Source organism: Hypanus sabinus, chromosome 25 (genome assembly GCF_030144855.1).
Source record: "Hypanus sabinus isolate sHypSab1 chromosome 25, sHypSab1.hap1, whole genome shotgun sequence".
In the NCBI taxonomy this organism is placed as follows: domain Eukaryota; kingdom Metazoa; phylum Chordata; class Chondrichthyes; order Myliobatiformes; family Dasyatidae; genus Hypanus; species Hypanus sabinus.
Genome location: NC_082730.1, coordinates 16,149,890 through 16,167,064, shown reverse-complemented (window position 1 = coordinate 16,167,064; position 17,175 = coordinate 16,149,890). Strand labels below are relative to the sequence as shown.

General features: G+C 40.8%; 1 protein-coding gene across 3 annotated transcripts in view; it reads right to left on the bottom strand.

Annotated features, from left to right (window-relative positions):
* The window catches only part of LOC132381044 (uncharacterized), a 92,792-nt gene that overhangs the window by 46,855 nt on the left and 28,762 nt on the right, over positions 1-17,175 (bottom strand). The window lies entirely within an intron of this gene.

Genomic DNA, 17,175 nt, shown 5'->3' with positions numbered 1-17,175 from the left:
TGACGATTCTGGACCATTCCTAAAAAGCCTGGACTGCTTTCTTTGCACTTATACTGTTTCTCTGTGACTTGGGTATCTTCACACATGTGCTATTTTTTCAGATACCTTCTCACACCAATTGTCTAAAAGCTTCTGAAGACATAGATCCCAGATTCCTACAATTAATGCTGTGAAGTTAACTCCCTGAGTACTCAAATGTTCCATCTATTAATGGATTAGATGTCTGATGTGCTGAGTGATAATATCAGTCTGGTCTGAAGGTTTCTTGAACTAAATAACTTGGCCAGCATTGTCTAGTTTGAAACAACCCCAGTTAAATAACCATCAAGGACAACTTCAAAGTGCGATGCCTCAAAGAAGCAACATCCATCATTAAGGAACCCACTACAAAGAAGATGCCCCCTTCTAATTAATACAATTAAGGAGCAGTTACAAGAGCCTGAAAACACACTCGTGACATTTTAGGAACCGTTTCTTCCTTTCCACCATAAGATTTCTGAATGGGCATTGACTCTGTGAATGCTTCCTCACTGTTCTTACTCTCTTCTTGCAAAATTTATTTATCTTTTCTATATAAATTTTCTATCTTTTATATCTGTTCTATATAAATTTATCATATATGTTATGATAAACTGCAAATTTTAAGACATCTGTCAGTGATAATAAACCTGATTCAGATTATGCCTCTGGTACAGATCTGCAAAACAATGGTAAATGGATTGGACATCACAGATGTCGAAACTAAAGATTCCTGAGCTAAATATTGCAGCTCATCAACACAAAGGAATTTACAGCACAGAAGAACTTCATGTCCATGCTGGCCCAACTGAGTGTAAGGATAATTCTCATCCTTTATACATAGCTTATACATCGACATCCTTCCTCAACACAGTGAATGCTTCTGTATCCATTATCCTTCCAAGAATTAAGATCCAGGCACCTTCCATCGTTGACTGTTTATATTTATTCTGAGCTCTTCTCTAATCCTTCTGCCAATCAATTCAAATCCATGTTTTTGAACTGCAACATTCTTCACTAAACCAAACAACTACTTTTTGGCCCTTAATAGCTTTCTACTTCACAACAGAAGCTTCCTTCAATTATTGTTGTGCCAAAGATAATACGCCCAACCAAGATAGTTTGTGCAATTTTAAGCCTGCATTTATCAATCACAAATCTTTCCTCTGCTGTTGTGAGCGGAACTGTATGCATTGTTCCATCTGTAGCTTAACTAGTATTTTACACAGTTCGAGCATGGCCTTTTCGATTTATGTCTTTGCCAAAAAATATAAATATCCTCTGTTGTTATTGTTTTTATTTTATGCTATATCACAATGCAGTGACCTGAACTGACCTTCATGAACAGTATGCCAGGACAGTTTTTCACTGTACCTCAGCCCATGTGACAATAATAACCCAATTTACTAGTTTCAGCATACGTAATGTTACAGGTTAGATTGGATCTTGTAATTTTAAAGTTTCCACTATCAAGGCAGATTCAAAGATCAAAGTTCAGAAGTTCAAAGTAAATTTATTATCAAAGTACATATATGTCACCAAATACTACCCTGAGATTAATTTTCTTGCAGGAATTCACAAGAGAATGAAGAGGGGAAAGCTTCTGCCCCTCTGCCTTCAGATTTCTGAATGGACCTTGAACCCATGAACACTATCTCACTACTTTTTTGCTGTATTTATTTAAATTTTTAAATATATATACTTACTGGTACTCAGTTTTTATTATTATGTATTGCAATATAGTGCTGCCGCAAAACAACAGATTTTATGACAGTATGCCAATGGTATTAAAACTGATTCTAATTCCGAAACAATGGAAAACTGCACACAAAGAAAACAAACTGTGGAAATACAAAAAGAAACAAGTACTAATAATAAATAGCTAAGTAAATAAATAAAACAGAGAACACAACTTGTAAAGTCCTTGAAAGTAAGTCCATAGGTTGTATTCAATGATCAGTACAGAGTTGAGATGAGTGAAGTTACCCACACTGGTTCAGGAGCTTGAAGGTTGAAGGGAAACTGTTTCTGAACCTGGTGGTATGGGACCTTCTGCCTCTGCTACAGTGCCTTGTAAAAATATTCAGTCTTTGTTCACATAAGTGAGTATTACAACCAGGGATTTTTGATCAACTTAACTTGAGAATTTTTACTTGTGGATTACATGCTCCCTTTTTCACAGTACAACCCCCCCCCCCCCCCCCCAAAAAAACAGGGAAAATTGTAAAGCATGAAAAATTATAAATTCAAAAGCTGAAATGCTAGCCGTTCAGAAGTTTTCATCCCCCTTTGCTCAGTACTTAGCTGAGTGACCTCTCACAGCTATTACAGCCAGTAAACTTATTGGATAAGTCTCTATTAGAATGGCGCAATGTGAAGGAGCAAGATTCTTCCTTGGAAAATTGCTCAAGCTATGCCAGGTTAGTTGGGGAGCAGTGGTGGATAGCTATCTTGAGGACCTGCCACAGAAGTTTGATTGGGTTAAAGTCAGGGCTCTGACCGGGCCATACAAGGTCTTCAATCAGCTGGCAGGAGGGAACGGACCCCACTGGGGCTTCCGTGGGCTAGCTACCCGCGGCAGCAGGATCCAGCATGCAAAGGTGCGTGGGTCCCACCCACCCTTGGCTACGAAAACTTGTAAGAAGAAGATACCTCCTGAGTCAACGAGAGTGGGGGGGGGGGGGGCGAAGATGACTCATGAGATGAGACAATGAGCAGATGGAACAGACAATGAGTTGGATGATCAGCATACATGAGGCTGCAGCAGGACACAAGCTCCAGAGTTGCATAGCAGCTGGGGAAAGGTCACTTCCACTACAGGCCTGAAAATACATCAGGGCAGGAAAGGATGCCTGAAGAAGGGGCAAAAGGGAACTCACATCGACAGCTACTTTGTGAGAAGCAGGTGGAGTCAGTCGACTGAAGTTCAGCAGCAGGACAAAACCCAAAGTCTGCGTGGCATCAATGTCCCTGTCCCAGCAGAGGAAGAGCATGGCACAGGAGAGCAACCCGACCCAGCCCGTTATGACCTGCAACGGAAAAGAAGAGCTGGGCTGAAAGCCGTTGATCAAGTGGCCAAAATCCTGCGAGAAGGCAATGTGGGAGGAGGTCAGTGCTGATCTCTGTAACATCTTAGAGAAGCTCAGAGGTACCACCATGAAGAAGTTGGAAAGAGTGGGGGAATTAATCTATAGCTATGGAGCGGAACGTTTTGGAGTGCTAGAGAGGAAGAAAACTACAACCGACGAGCCGCATTAAGTCCAGGAGGCAGAAGGAAATAGATCATCCAGTTAGAGAGAGGAGGCAGCTGAAGAAACAATGGAGGAAGGCCACAGAGGAGGAGAAAGAAGGCATAAACCTGTTGCAAGCAGACATCCGGAGCATGCTTGCGACACTGAGGAGAGCTGAGAACCTGGTAAGGAAACGCAGGAAGAAGCAGTGGACAAGAACGAGCTTCTATAAAGATCCCTTCAAGTTTGTGAAGGGTCCCTTCACGGGGAGAAGAGTGGAAGTCTCTCAGTGTCAAAGGCAGAACTGGAAGAACACCCAGAAAAGTGACGCTATGAAGAGATCACCCTCCCACCTGACATGCCACCAATCCATCCTCCGGAACAGCAACTAGATATCAGCCCACCTAGATGGAGTGAGGTGGAGAAAATTGTGCACAGAGCAAGGGCCGCATCAGCACCAGGTCCCAGTGGAGTGCCATACAGGCTCTACAAAAATGCACCAGGTGTCCTGCGGTTCCTCCAAAGGCTCATGAAGGCGGTATGGCATGAGCAGGAGGTACCAACATCCTGGCGGAGAGCCAGAGGAATCCTGATCCCAAAGGAAAAGGGTTCATCAGAAATTGGCCAATTCCACCAGATCAGTCTCCTAAAGGTTGAGGGCAAAATCTTCTTTCATGTGGTGGTTCATAGGCTGTCAAAATAGCTGCAAAGAAACCATTTGATCTATCCAGAAAGCAGGGATCTCGGGCTTCTCTGGCTGTCTGGAACAAGCTTGCACCATCTGGCATCAGATCCAGGTCGCCAAGAAGGAGGGAACGGATCTCCACGTGGTGTTACTGGACCTCGCCAATGCCTTCGGCTCAGTCCCTCATAACCTCCGCTGGACTGCTTTCGACTTCTTCAAGGCCCCAGTGGCCCTCACAAGCCTTGTTAAGGCCTATTTCCAGGACGTGCAGCTATGTTTGACAACAGCAGACTGCACCACAGCGTGGCAACATCTGGAAGTGGGAATCATGGCCGGTTGTACCATCTCCCCGCTAGCCTTCACCATGGACATGGAGGTGATCATTGGAGCACCTCGATGGGTGGTTGGAGGACAACGTATAAGACCTGGCCTGAGACTGTCGCCGATCAGAGCACACATGGACAATCTCACAACACTCACCACGGCCAAGGCTTGTACTGTACACCTGTTGAGAAAGCTTCAAGAGAATATCGAGCAGGTTCAGCTGAAGATCAGGCCAAGCAAGTCCAGAAGCATCTCCATCATCAAGGGGAAGCTGGTAGACCAACACTTCTACATGGGCGATGAGACGATTCCAACAGTCTTCGAGAAGCCTATGAAGAGCCTAGGTCGGTGGTATAACAGAGCAGGTAGATCAGCTCAGGAAGGATGCCGTCAGTGGCCTCGACAGAACCACACTCCCTGGCAAGTTGAAACTCTGTTGTATGTAAGCTGGGCTCCTTCCAAGCCTCATGTGGCCACTAACCCTGTATGAAGTTCCAATCTCAAAGGTGGAGAAGCTGGAGAGACTGATCAGCTCGTACGTAAGGAGGCGGCTTGGTCTTCCCAGGTGCCTCAGCAGCACGGGGCTCTACGGCAAAGGAGCCCTAGAGTCACCCATTTCCAGTCTTTCAGAGGAGTACAAGTGCGCCAAAGTAAGACTGGAGATGATGTTAACAGAGGCGAGTGATCCACTTATAGCACAAGCTGCCCTCATCCTGGATACTGGGAGGAAATGGACTCCATCAGAAGCAACCGAGCAAGCGAAGGCGGCAGTCAAGCACAGGGACATCGTGGGCTAAGTGCAGCAAGGAAGAAGTCTGGGCCTTGGGGGCAGTACACCAGCCTGGAACAAGGCTGCTCCGTCTCAGAGACGCAGGAGATACATCAGCAGGAGGAGGCGGCAAGGTGTGTAAAGGCTGTCACTCAGGCAGGGCAAGGCCAATGGATGAGATGGGAGGAAGTGGAGAAAGAAAAAAATCTTCTGGAGAGAGCTGTGGGAAATGGAGACATTCAGAGCCAGCTTCACCATCAGGGCTGCCTATGATGTCCTGCCGTCTCCCATGAATCTCAGCCAGTGGTATGGAGGTGACCCCATGTGCTCCCTCTGCCTGACTTCAGCAACACTAAACCACACCTGCAAGACCAACCTCACTCAAGACCGATACACCTGGCGGTACAACCAAGTACTATGGTGTCTTGCAGCAGTGCTGGAGAGTTGGCGGACGAGTGTCAACGCTCTCCCTCCCCCTTCATCCCGCTGGTCATTAACAGCACTTGTCCAGGAATGTGAGGATCAAACCAGACTCGGTACATCGAGACCAGATACTGGGCAGCTAGGCAAGGGCATGTGATTGGCAGACTTAGGCCAGAGGCTCTGCTTCCCAAATGAAATTGCAGAAACCAACCTCAGACCAGACCTTGTGCTATGGTCGGACTCACTCCATCTTGTTTACTTCATCGAGCTTACAGTGCAGTGGAGGAGGCCGACGAGCACAAGAAGCTGAGGTACGCTGAGCTTGCAGCAGACGTGCAGCAACGTGGCTGGGAAGCAAGGGTGCGACCGGTCGAACTAGGCTGCAGATGTTTTGTAGTCACATCAACATCGAGCCTACTCCGGGAGTTGGCTGTGTGAGGGAAGACACACCAACAAGCAGTCAAAGACCTCTCCAGAGCTGCTGAAAAGGGTAGTCAGTGACTCTGGATGAAGAGAAAGGATCCATCTGGGCCCCACAAGTGAGTGAATGGCATCTAGGAGGTGAGCCCAGGACACCGGGATTCACTGCTGAACCCTCTGGAGGTGTTGTGGGCCTATCAGTAAAACACTGAGGAAAGAGGGCACCCACTTGATAACCCAGAAGATGCCACCACTCACGTGGCTATCCCGCAGTCTAGGCATAATGTCTCAGGAGTGGAAATAAGGGATATTAGTGTCTAGTCTTACATAATATATCTCTCCATAGTTGCTTCTGGCAGTGTGCCTTTGGCCATTATCCTGCTGAAAGACGGATTTCCTCCCCAGTTTTAGCTTTCTGGCAGAGGCTAGCAGATTCTGTTTTTATCCAGGATCACTCGGCATTTAGCAGCATTCATTTTCCCTTCAGCTCTGAACGGATTTCCAGTCCCTGTTGCTGAAAATCATCCCCATAGCATACTCCACCATACTTTACAGCAGGGACAGCACGATCTGGCTGCTCAGCGGGAGATTTATGTACACATTTACTGCTTAGTACTGAGGCCCAAAGTTCCACTTCAGTCTCTTCTGACCACAAGACCTTCTTCTACACCTTTACAGTACCTTCTAAGCAGCGCTTTATGGGCAACGATATGCTTGATTTTAGCCAGGGCTTCTTCCTTACCACTGTTCTGTAAATATGCAAGACCTTAGAGATTGTGGAGCCACAAACTTCATCTCCAGCTGCAGCAACTGACTTCTGCAGCTGACTCAGAGTGAATGCATCTTGGAGGTGGAATGCAGTGAACTGATTACTTATTTATCTATCTAGTTAGTTAGAGATGGAGCACAGTTATAGCTTTTCTGGCCCAATGAGCCTGCACCACCCAGTTAGCCTTCTTCCCCATATGTCTTTGGAATGTGGGGAACACTGCATATTTAGTACCACAAATTTTAAGTCAAATTTATTGCTGCCCTGTTTCCTTGATTTTCATTATTTATTATGAGGCAAAATACATTCTGATGTTTGATAACGAATAGGCAAGGAATAGCATTTAAAAAAATAATGTATACATTGCAAAAGAAATTCTTCCTTTGTACCACAATAACCCAAAATGACAAAGATAATGCCAGTTATTGGATAGAGAGCACAAAATATTGAATATGTTAAGAAATGGTGGTGGTGCAGGTTGAGGGTGGCTGATGAAGATTTGTTAAACATAGCTGATCTGTCTGGAAGAGCTGTACATAGAAAGCAACATGTGAGGAGAGGAGGGAGAGAAACCCTGTTGACCAGAAAGAATGACAATCGGTGACCAGGAATGGATGTGGCCATTTTGTGAGGCTGTCCTTGCAGCCGCTATTTTGTGAACTGTGTGAACTGTTTGCTCTGGGATAACTTAATCACAGCAATTGAATGGTCACTTGATTATAGATTGGGAGGATGAGGAACACCTGGTATTTAAAGTATTCCATAGATTGAACGCTAATATTATTTTTGCACAGGAGACCCATATTAGGAGGGAGGATAATCAACGTTTTTTTAGGTTCTGGAAAGGTCAACAATTTCACTCAAATTGTACCGCTAAAATTAGGGGTGTGTCTATTTTTATAGACGCCTCTATTTCGTTTACACATTATGAAATTATTTCGGATCCACAGGGTAGATTTTTGTTGATAACTGGTTCACTTTTTAATCGGAAAGTTGTTTTAGTTAATATTTATGCTCCAAACTTTGATTGTCCTGAATTTTTTAAACGTTTATTTACTTCTCTTCCTAACTTGAATGAATATATGTTGATTATGGGTGGAGACTTTAATTGTTGTTTGAATCCTTCGATGGATAGATCTAAACCTATTCGAACTCTTCCGAATAGATCAGCTTTACTTATTAATTCTTTTATGGTTGATTCTGGAATTACTGAAATATGGCGGTTTTTGAACCCTAAAGATAAAGAATTTTCATTTTTTTCACATGTTTATCATAGTTATTCTAGAATTGATTATTTCCTTATTGATCATCGTTTATTAATAGATGTTATTGATTGTAAATACGATTCTATTGCTATTTCGGATCATGCGCCTTTGAAGTTATCTATCAAGATTCCGGACTCTTCTTTCAATACTAGATCTTGGAGACTTAATGCTACTTTGCTTCATGATCCAGAATTTATTACCTTCATAAAACAACAAATTGACTTATTTTTTTCAACAAACTATAATGAAGAGATTGATAAAGGAATACTTTGGGACTCTTTCAAGGCTTTTATTCGTGGACAAATTATTTCATATTCCGCTGGTAAAAGAAAACAAAGATATTCAGATATAGCTTTATTGGTGGATAAAATTAAAGAAATTGATAAGATTTATTCCGTTACTCCTACCAAAGAACTTTATAAGAAGAGAGTTGAGCTTCAAATGGAACATAGTTTATTATTATCTTCTTCAATTGAGAATCAATTAATTAAGACTAGGGCTCAATTTTATATTCATAGTGATCGAACTGGTAAATTGTTAGCTAATCAATTAAAAGCTATTTCGACTAAGCGACAAATTATTAAAATTCGTAAACAAGACGGTAATTTAACTACTGATTATAAAGAAATCAATAACACTTTTCAAGATTTTTATAAATCTTTATATCAATCAGAATTTGACGGTGACCGGTTTACGATGGATAATTTTTTTAATAACTTGAATATTCCTAAACTGATAGATGAAGATTGTAGCTTGCTTGATGCTCCTATTTCTATGGATGAAATAAGAGAGGTTATCTCATCAATGAATTCAGGGAAAGCTCCTGGTCCCGATGGTTTTATTGTAGAATTTTTTAAAACTTTTTCTTTATTGCTTTCTCCTTGGCTATGTGAAATTTTTAATGATGCGTTTGTTAAGAAGAGACTACCTCAATCGTTTTATGAAGCTACTATCTCTCTAATTCTTAAAAAAGATAAAGATCCTACTTTATGTGCATCTTATCGCCCTATTTCATTATTAAATGTAGACTCTAAGATTCTTACAAAAATTTTAGCCATTAGATTAGAAAAGGTATTACCACAGATTATTTCAGAAGATCAAACTGGTTTTATTAGGAATCGGTATTCCTTTTTTAATATTAGGAAATTGATTAATATAATTTATACTTCATCACCTACAACCCCAGAATGTGTTATCTCATTAGATGCTGAAAAAGCCTTTGATAGAGTGGAATGGACATATTTATTTAATGCATTGAGAAACTTTAATTTTAGTCCTAATTTTATATCATGGATTAAATTAATATATTATAAACCTGTTGCTTCTGTTCTTACAAATAATTATAGATCCTCTTTTTTTCAATTATCTCGTGGTACGAGACAAGGTTGTCCTTTAAGTCCTTTATTATTCAATATTGCATTAGAACCTTTAGCTATTGCTATTCGTGAGTCTCCTAATATTTTTGGTATTACCCGTAATGAGAAGTTATACAAATTATCGCTTTATGCTGATGATTTGTTGTTATATATTTCTAATCCTAGTAGGTCTATTCCTGCTATTTTATCCTTGTTGGCTCAATTTGGTAGCTTTTCTGGTTATAAGCTAAACTTAGATAAGAGTGAGTTATTCCCTTTAAACGCGCAAACCTTATTGAGTGATAGGATGCCATTTAAAGTTGTTACTGATAACTTTATCTATTTAGGTATAAAAATCACCAAGAAATATAAAGATTTATTTGGACTGAATTTTTTACCTATGCTTCATCAAATTCAACAACTTACTACAAGATGGTCTCCCTTATTTTTATCATTAGTTGGTCGGATTAATGCTATTAAAATGATGATTTTACCGAAATTTTTATATTTATTCCAAGCTTTACCAATTTTTATTCCTAAATCTTTTTTTGATAATATTGATTCAAAAATTTCCTCATTTGTGTGGCAAAATAAAAATCCTAGGTTAAGCAAACGGCAATTACAAAAGTCTAAAAAAGATGGTGGTCTAGCTTTACCTAACTTTAGATTTTATTATTGGGCGAATAATATTCGTAACCTAATGTACTGGAAACTAGATTTGGATTCACCTGTGTGCCCACAGTGGGTAAATTTGGAATGTAGTGAGGTTAAGGGATATTCTATATTTTCCGTTCTTGGTTCTTTTCTTCCTATTGATTTAGCCAAATTCAATAAACAGATATCTAACCCTGTTGTTAAACATACACTACGAATTTGGTTTCAATTTCGCAAATTCTTTAATCTGAAAAACTTTGCTCTGGACAGCCCTATTTTATGTAATTTTTTTTTTCAAACCTTCATTGACAGATCAAGCTTTTAGTATATGGAAAAGGAAAGGTATAAAATGTTTTCGTGATCTTTTTTTTGAAGGTATTTTGATGTCTTTTGATCAACTATCCAACAAATTTGAATTACCTAAATCTAATTTTTTTAGATACTTACAAATTAGAAATTTCTTACATAAAATTCTTCCGTCTTTTCCTAATTCAACTCCATCGGATTTTTCAGATTTGATTTTTACTTTTAATCTTTGTCAGAAGGGATTAGTAGCTTTTATTTATAACATGATTATGAAGATACAGCCAGAAATATCGGATAGAATTAGACAAGAATGGGAAAAAGAACTTCGATGTAATATATCAACAGATAAATGGGAAAAAATTTTACAAATGGTTAATTCCTCTTCTATTTGTGCTAAACACGCTTTAATACAATTTAAAATTGTACATAGAGCTTATATGTCTAAAGATAAGCTTGCCCGATTTTACTCGCATGTCAATCCTCAATGTGACAGATGTCACTTAGAAGTGGCTTCATTGACTCACATGTTTTGGACATGTCCCACTTTACATAACTATTGGAAGGATATTTTTGATGTCATTTCCTCAGTATGGAATATCGATTTACAACCCCATTTTATTACTGCAATTTTCGGTATACCAAATGAAGATGGCAATCAGCTTTCCCCTTCAATCAGACGAATGATTGCCTTTGTAACATTAATTGCCAGAAGGTCTATATTACAAAACTGGAAAGAAGTAAATCCTCCTACTACATTTCAGTGGTTCTCCCAAACCATTTCTTATTTGAGTTTGGAAAAAATCAGAAGCACTATCTTTGATTCTTCAATTAAATTTGAAGAAACCTGGGGACCATTTATTCGACACTTTCATATGAATTAATTTGGCCTATTTCAGATCCTTTTCTCTACTTATCCTTGTTCAGGTATGGAGTTCCGGAGTTCTTTTCTTGACACTTTTATATATTTATAAAGTGCTATTATTGCCCATGTTAGTTTAGTTTAGTATTTTTTTTTCAATATATACTTTTTCTCATATATAATTTCAATTTTTTTTTTCTTTTTTCGATGATTATTTTTGTTTTTTTTTCATATATATTTATATAGACTTGATTGATTTATGTACCTTTTGTCGATTGATGTTCAATAGGATATTATTATCCTATTACTAATGTAATTTCAAGTTTATTGAATTTGTAATCTGTTCATTATTATGTGTTGTTTTTTTTTATATATGAAATTTAATAAAAAGATTGAAAAAGAAAGAAAGAAGAGGAACACCTGGCCAGCGGAGACTGGAAGGTCAGGGATACTTAATAGGTGCGCACAAAGTTATGCAGTCGTGTAAAATCATGTGCCTGTGTAATGAGCCAATAAAGGCACTTTTTAGTAAATACAGGTCCTCCCTGTGTCTAACTGATCTTCATTGTGTTGTTCCTCTCCATGCCTTGTTGTGCACTAGGCAGCACCCTTGCCATTTCTTTAGCATCTGTTTGTTTTTTCACGAGTCTGACTTGCTAACTTGATAATCAGCTCAGCAGGAATGGAAAGCATGCAAGGAGCTGGCTGGATTTGAACCCAGCATCAATCGCTTTGAAGTCCGATGCAGATGCCACTGCACCACCGGCTGGCCTGATCTTTATTACTTATAGTAAATCCTTGTAACACCACAAAACTGGAATTGTAAGAGATGAATCAATGCAGGTGCCATGACCCTGAAATAAGAAGGCAGTGGACATGTTCCACAACCTGGGGAGAGAGAAAACACCTAGCAGCACAAGGTCCCCACACAGATTTTAGAAGATTAGTCCTCAGGAGAGAGTCTAACTTCTTTTTATTCCCCCTGGTCTTTATGAAATCTAAGTTCAACCTGACATCACATGGACAGCACGAACACTGCAGACCCTTCAGCCCACAATTTTGTGCCAACCTTTTCGACTACACTGAGATCAATCGAACTCTGTCCCTCCCACTAGACTGGACGAATAGTCATTGAGGCAGGTTACCACACTCGTCTTGGGCACCAATATTATTGAAGCCTGTTTGCAGCAGGTGGGTACCTCTCCCTCCCAAAGAGGCCGGTTAAAGATATTGGTGAATGCTCCAGCCAGCGGATCAGCACGGAACTTCAGTCCTCAGTCAGGTATCCCGTCTGGGCCAGACGCTTTCCGTGGATTCATCTTCCTGAAGGATACTCTCACATTGGCCTCAGAGACTGAAATCAGATGGTCACTGGGGCCCATGGGAGTTCTTACGCCCCCCCCCCTCTTCAGGTTAACCATTGCAGCCCTGGGAAAAAGTCTCTGTCTATCCTCTCAATCTATCCATCTTATCAGATACACCTCTATCAAGTCATCACTCATCCTCTTTTGCTCCAAAGAGAAAAAGCACTAGTTTACTCAACCTTTCCTCGTAAGACACGCTCTCTAATCCAGGCAGCATCCTGGTAAATTTCCTCCGCACCCTCTCTAAAGCTTCCACATCCTTTCTATTTGGGAGATGTCTCCAAAACCCCTGCTGTAAGTAACTCAGGGAACAAGTAATTTTATTTTTCCTTTTCCAAAGCTGGTAATTCAGTGATTACAGAATCACATTAACACATTACACCCCTTGATATCACTACTTACAGTTTCAAGTTATAACCTGATTGTTGCTATCCAGAACATGATTGAGCCCCTGTGGTGCCCACTTGCCCCAGGACCCCCTCCAATTGTACCCATGGACACCGGGTGCACTTTCTCCAGGGATGTATTAGATTAGATTAGTTCTCTGCACCCTTAATTTTTAATTTCTAGCATTCATTAGTTATGTTCAACGGCACCAACCTAATACAGTAACTTGATTTCCCACTCCAAAATAGCCAAGTATTTAAACTATTTCCTGTTTCCATATTTTGTTCTCTATTGATTTTTATTCCTAATATTATCAAGGACATCGGCTGGATTAATCAAAATTCTTTCACAATGCTTTGTATGTATTCCCTGGAAAGACGTTTGGAAGACAGCCTTGACCAATTTACTCATCTGCGATTGTGGTCACAAGGAATGTTAAAATGCTGAAGGAATTGTCATTTCAAGCTGACAAGGGTGATAAAATGAGAAGTAATGAAGAGGACACAGTCTCCCCCTCACTCTCCCATACACACTCACTCCCCGTTGCACAATGACTTACATCATTGGCTTATACTAATCTGAAACAACAGACTCAATGGCCATTTATTAGGGATGTCCTATACTTAATGAAGCTGTCACTGAGTGTATGCTCATTGTCTTCTGAAGCCCATCCACCTTCGATGTGTTCTGTGCTCAGAGATGCTTGCCTGCACACCACCGTTGTAACGCGTGATCACTTGTGTTACTGTCCCCTTCCTGTAAGCTTGAACTGGTCCAGCCATTCTCTGACGATAGTTCTCTGGTTCTTTTTTTTTTTGTTTGTTTTTTTGCCCCATTCTTTGTAAGCTTTGGAGGCTGTTGTGTGTGAAAATCCCTGGAGATCATCAATTTCTCAGATACTCAAACCACCCCCTCTGGCACCAATTGTCACTCCACGGATAAAGTCACTTCTCCCCCATTCTGATGTTTGATTTAAATCATAATGGAACCTCTTGACCATGTCCGCAGGCATTAATGAGCTGGCGCACCGGTGTACCTAATAAAGTTGCCACTGAGTTTAAGTTATATTCCTTTTTCTAATGTCACACTTACCTCCATGCCTGGAGTATCCTCTATTACAGTAGAGTAAAAATCAAAAATTCACTCTCAACAATTTGGCAATAAATCAATGCGCAGACACATTCTGTTCTAAGGCGCTTGGATAATTTTGACAGTGAGAAACTCTGGTCTTGGCAAAGGATTAAAATTCACATATTTCTCATGGTTTTAGCCATAACTTCTGCTGGAAGATAAAGAAAGTAATATAGAACAATAAGAGATCTGCTGGTGGACCTCAACAGAGCAGGTCTGTGAATTTCAGTCATTGGCTTGATGGATAGAAACCCATAAGTTGCTGTTTCCCGATACAGGTGGATGAAGCAAGAGAGGACTGAACAACCCTTTGACGACCACCAGCCTAAAACTTTAGATCAGGGAATCCCAACTGTTTCTCATGCCATGGACCCCTACCATTAACCGAAGGGCCCATGGACCCCAGATTAGGGAATCCTGCTTTAGGTGATTCATCCACCTGAATTGAATTTAAGATTTTGATTTCAGTCTCTTTCTCTTGTTTCAAATCTGAAGTTAAAATTTATTTACGTTGCAATGCTTCTCTTGACTGATTTCCTTAGAAAGACCATAAATGGACCATAAGGTCCAGGATGGATTTGAAGTTAAAGCCATAGAGTCATACAGCATGGAAACAAGCTCTTCAGCCCACTTGGGCTGTGCCAAACAAGGAGCCCTCTGGCTATAGCAATTCCTCCTCATTTCCATTCTAAAGAGATTCCTTAGAGATTCTGAGGCTGTGTCCTCTGGTCGTAGACGCCCCCCCCCCCCCCCCCCACTGTAAGAAACATTTTCTCCACATCCACTCACCTAGGCATTTCACCATTCAATACCTCCTCATTCTTCTAAACTCCAATGAGTACAGACTCAGTGCCATCAAATGCTCCTTTTACATTACCCTTATCACTCCTAGAATTACTTTTGTGAACCTCCTTGGACCCTCTCCAATGGCAGCACATCCCTTCTTAGATAAAGATGCCAAAAACTGTCCCATTTCCATGTGTTTAGTCCAGATCCCCTATAACCTTTCCAATCTGTCTGCCAGTCCATCTGCCCTTTAAAAGTTGTTATTGTACCTTCCACAACTATTTCCTTTGGCAGCTCTTCCTACCACCCTTTCTATATAAATGTTCCCAAGTTCCTATTAAATCTCTCTCCTCTCAGCTTAAACTGATGCCCCCTAGTTCTTCATTTCCCTACCCTGGGAAAAAGACTGTGTGCATTTACCCTATCTATGCCCTTAATGATGTTATACACGTCTGTAACATCACCTCTCAAAATCCTACAGTCCAAGAAATAGCATTCCAGCCTGTTCAACCACTCCCTCAAGTCCTGGCCTCACTTTTGCAAATCTTTACTGCACTGCTACCAGTCTAACAACATCTTTCCTATGGCAGAAAGTTCACAGCCTCAGAATAGAGGGGCATCCTTTCAGAATGGAGATGAGGAGGAATTTCTTTAGCCAGAGTGGTGAATCTGTGGAATTCTTTGCCACAGGCATCTGTGGAGGCCAAGCCTTTATGGATATTTATGGCACAGGTTGATAGATCCTTGATTGGTCAGGGCATGAAGGGATACAGGAAGAAGGCAGAAGATCGGAGCTGAAAGGAAAATTGGATCAGCCATGATGAAATGACAGAGCCCACTTGATGGGTCAAATGGCTTAATTCTGCTCCTATATCTTATGGTCTTATGATCAGAACACTTCCAGTGAGGCTTCACCATGGTATAACTGCACCGTGACCTCACAACATTTATGCCCAATGCCCTGACTGATGAAGGCTGGCACACCAAAAACCAGTCAGACTGGGAACAAATGTGTAGGTGAGGGTGAGCATTGGCCTGTGGACTTAATGACCATCTGATTGGGCTAAAGCCTTAGCCATACATAGCATTTCATTTCTGTAACACTGTTAAAGTGGTTTTAAAGACTATCTTTATTTGTCATGTGTTTCAAAATATCGAAGCATACACATGCATTGTTTGTGTCAGTGAGTAACATGGTCCAAGTTATGCTGGGGACAACACATACGTGTTACCATGTTTCTAACACCAACAGAGAAATTCCACAATTTACTAACCCTTATACATTAATCCAAGCATCTTTGGAACAGGGAGGAAACTGAAGCACCCAGAGAAAACCCTTGGGGAGAACATAGAAGCACCTCCTTGCTTGACCTGTGCTCCTGACATAATTCACATCTTGTCTATCTTGATACACGTACTGAGACACAGTGATAAAAATTGTTTGCACGTCATCCCGGTAGACACTGCCATATATAGACTCAGTTGCTACTTGGTTAGGAACACCTGTACGCGTGCTTGTTAACGCAGCTGTTTAATCACCCAATCATCTGGCAGCAACTGAATGCATTAAAGCATGTAAATATGGTCAAGAGGTTCAGTTGCTGTTCAGACCAAACATCAGAATGGTGTAGAAATGTGATCTAAAGTGACTTTGACCATGGAATGATTGTTTGTGCCAAGTGAGGAGGTTTGAATATCTCAGAAACTGCTGATCTCTTGGGATTTTCATGCTTGAGTTTATACAGAATGGTGAAAAATGCCTTATTAATGAGGAAGGTCAGTGGAGAATGGCTAGATTTGATCAAACTGAGAGGACGGTGACGGTAACTCAAACAAGCGTGCGTTATAACATCTCTGAATGCATGACACGTTGAACCCTGAAGTGGCTGTGTTACAGTGTAACACTTGTATAATAATACCACGTGAAACTGCTTGGCACTGATATTAATTAACGTGTGAATGGAGCATATGGTTATTTAATTTTATGAGTCAATAGTGTATAATTTTACAATAAAACACTTGTACTCTCTGTGATAAGAGTCGAGGGAGGGCAAAGGGTCCTTCTGTGTCAATTCTTCCGTGTCAATTTCATAACTTCATCTGTTTTCAAGTGTAATTATCATAACTCCGTAACCAATGACACTCTTGGCTCCAATAATTGCTGCAACAGACCATTCACTACCAGCTTCTCAAGAATAACCAGTCCATATCTTGAACATGAACTCTACCTCGTTATTCCTTTTGTTTGTACTACTTATTTTTCTGTAATTTATAGATTTTTAGGTCTTTGCATTGTATGAACACGATGAATCTTCCGTCGCATGCCAGAGACAATGAGCAACACAGTATCTCTGCTGCTGGCATGACGTTATTACAGCACCAGTGGCCCAGTTTCGATCCCACCACAGTCTGTAAAGAGTTTGCACCTTC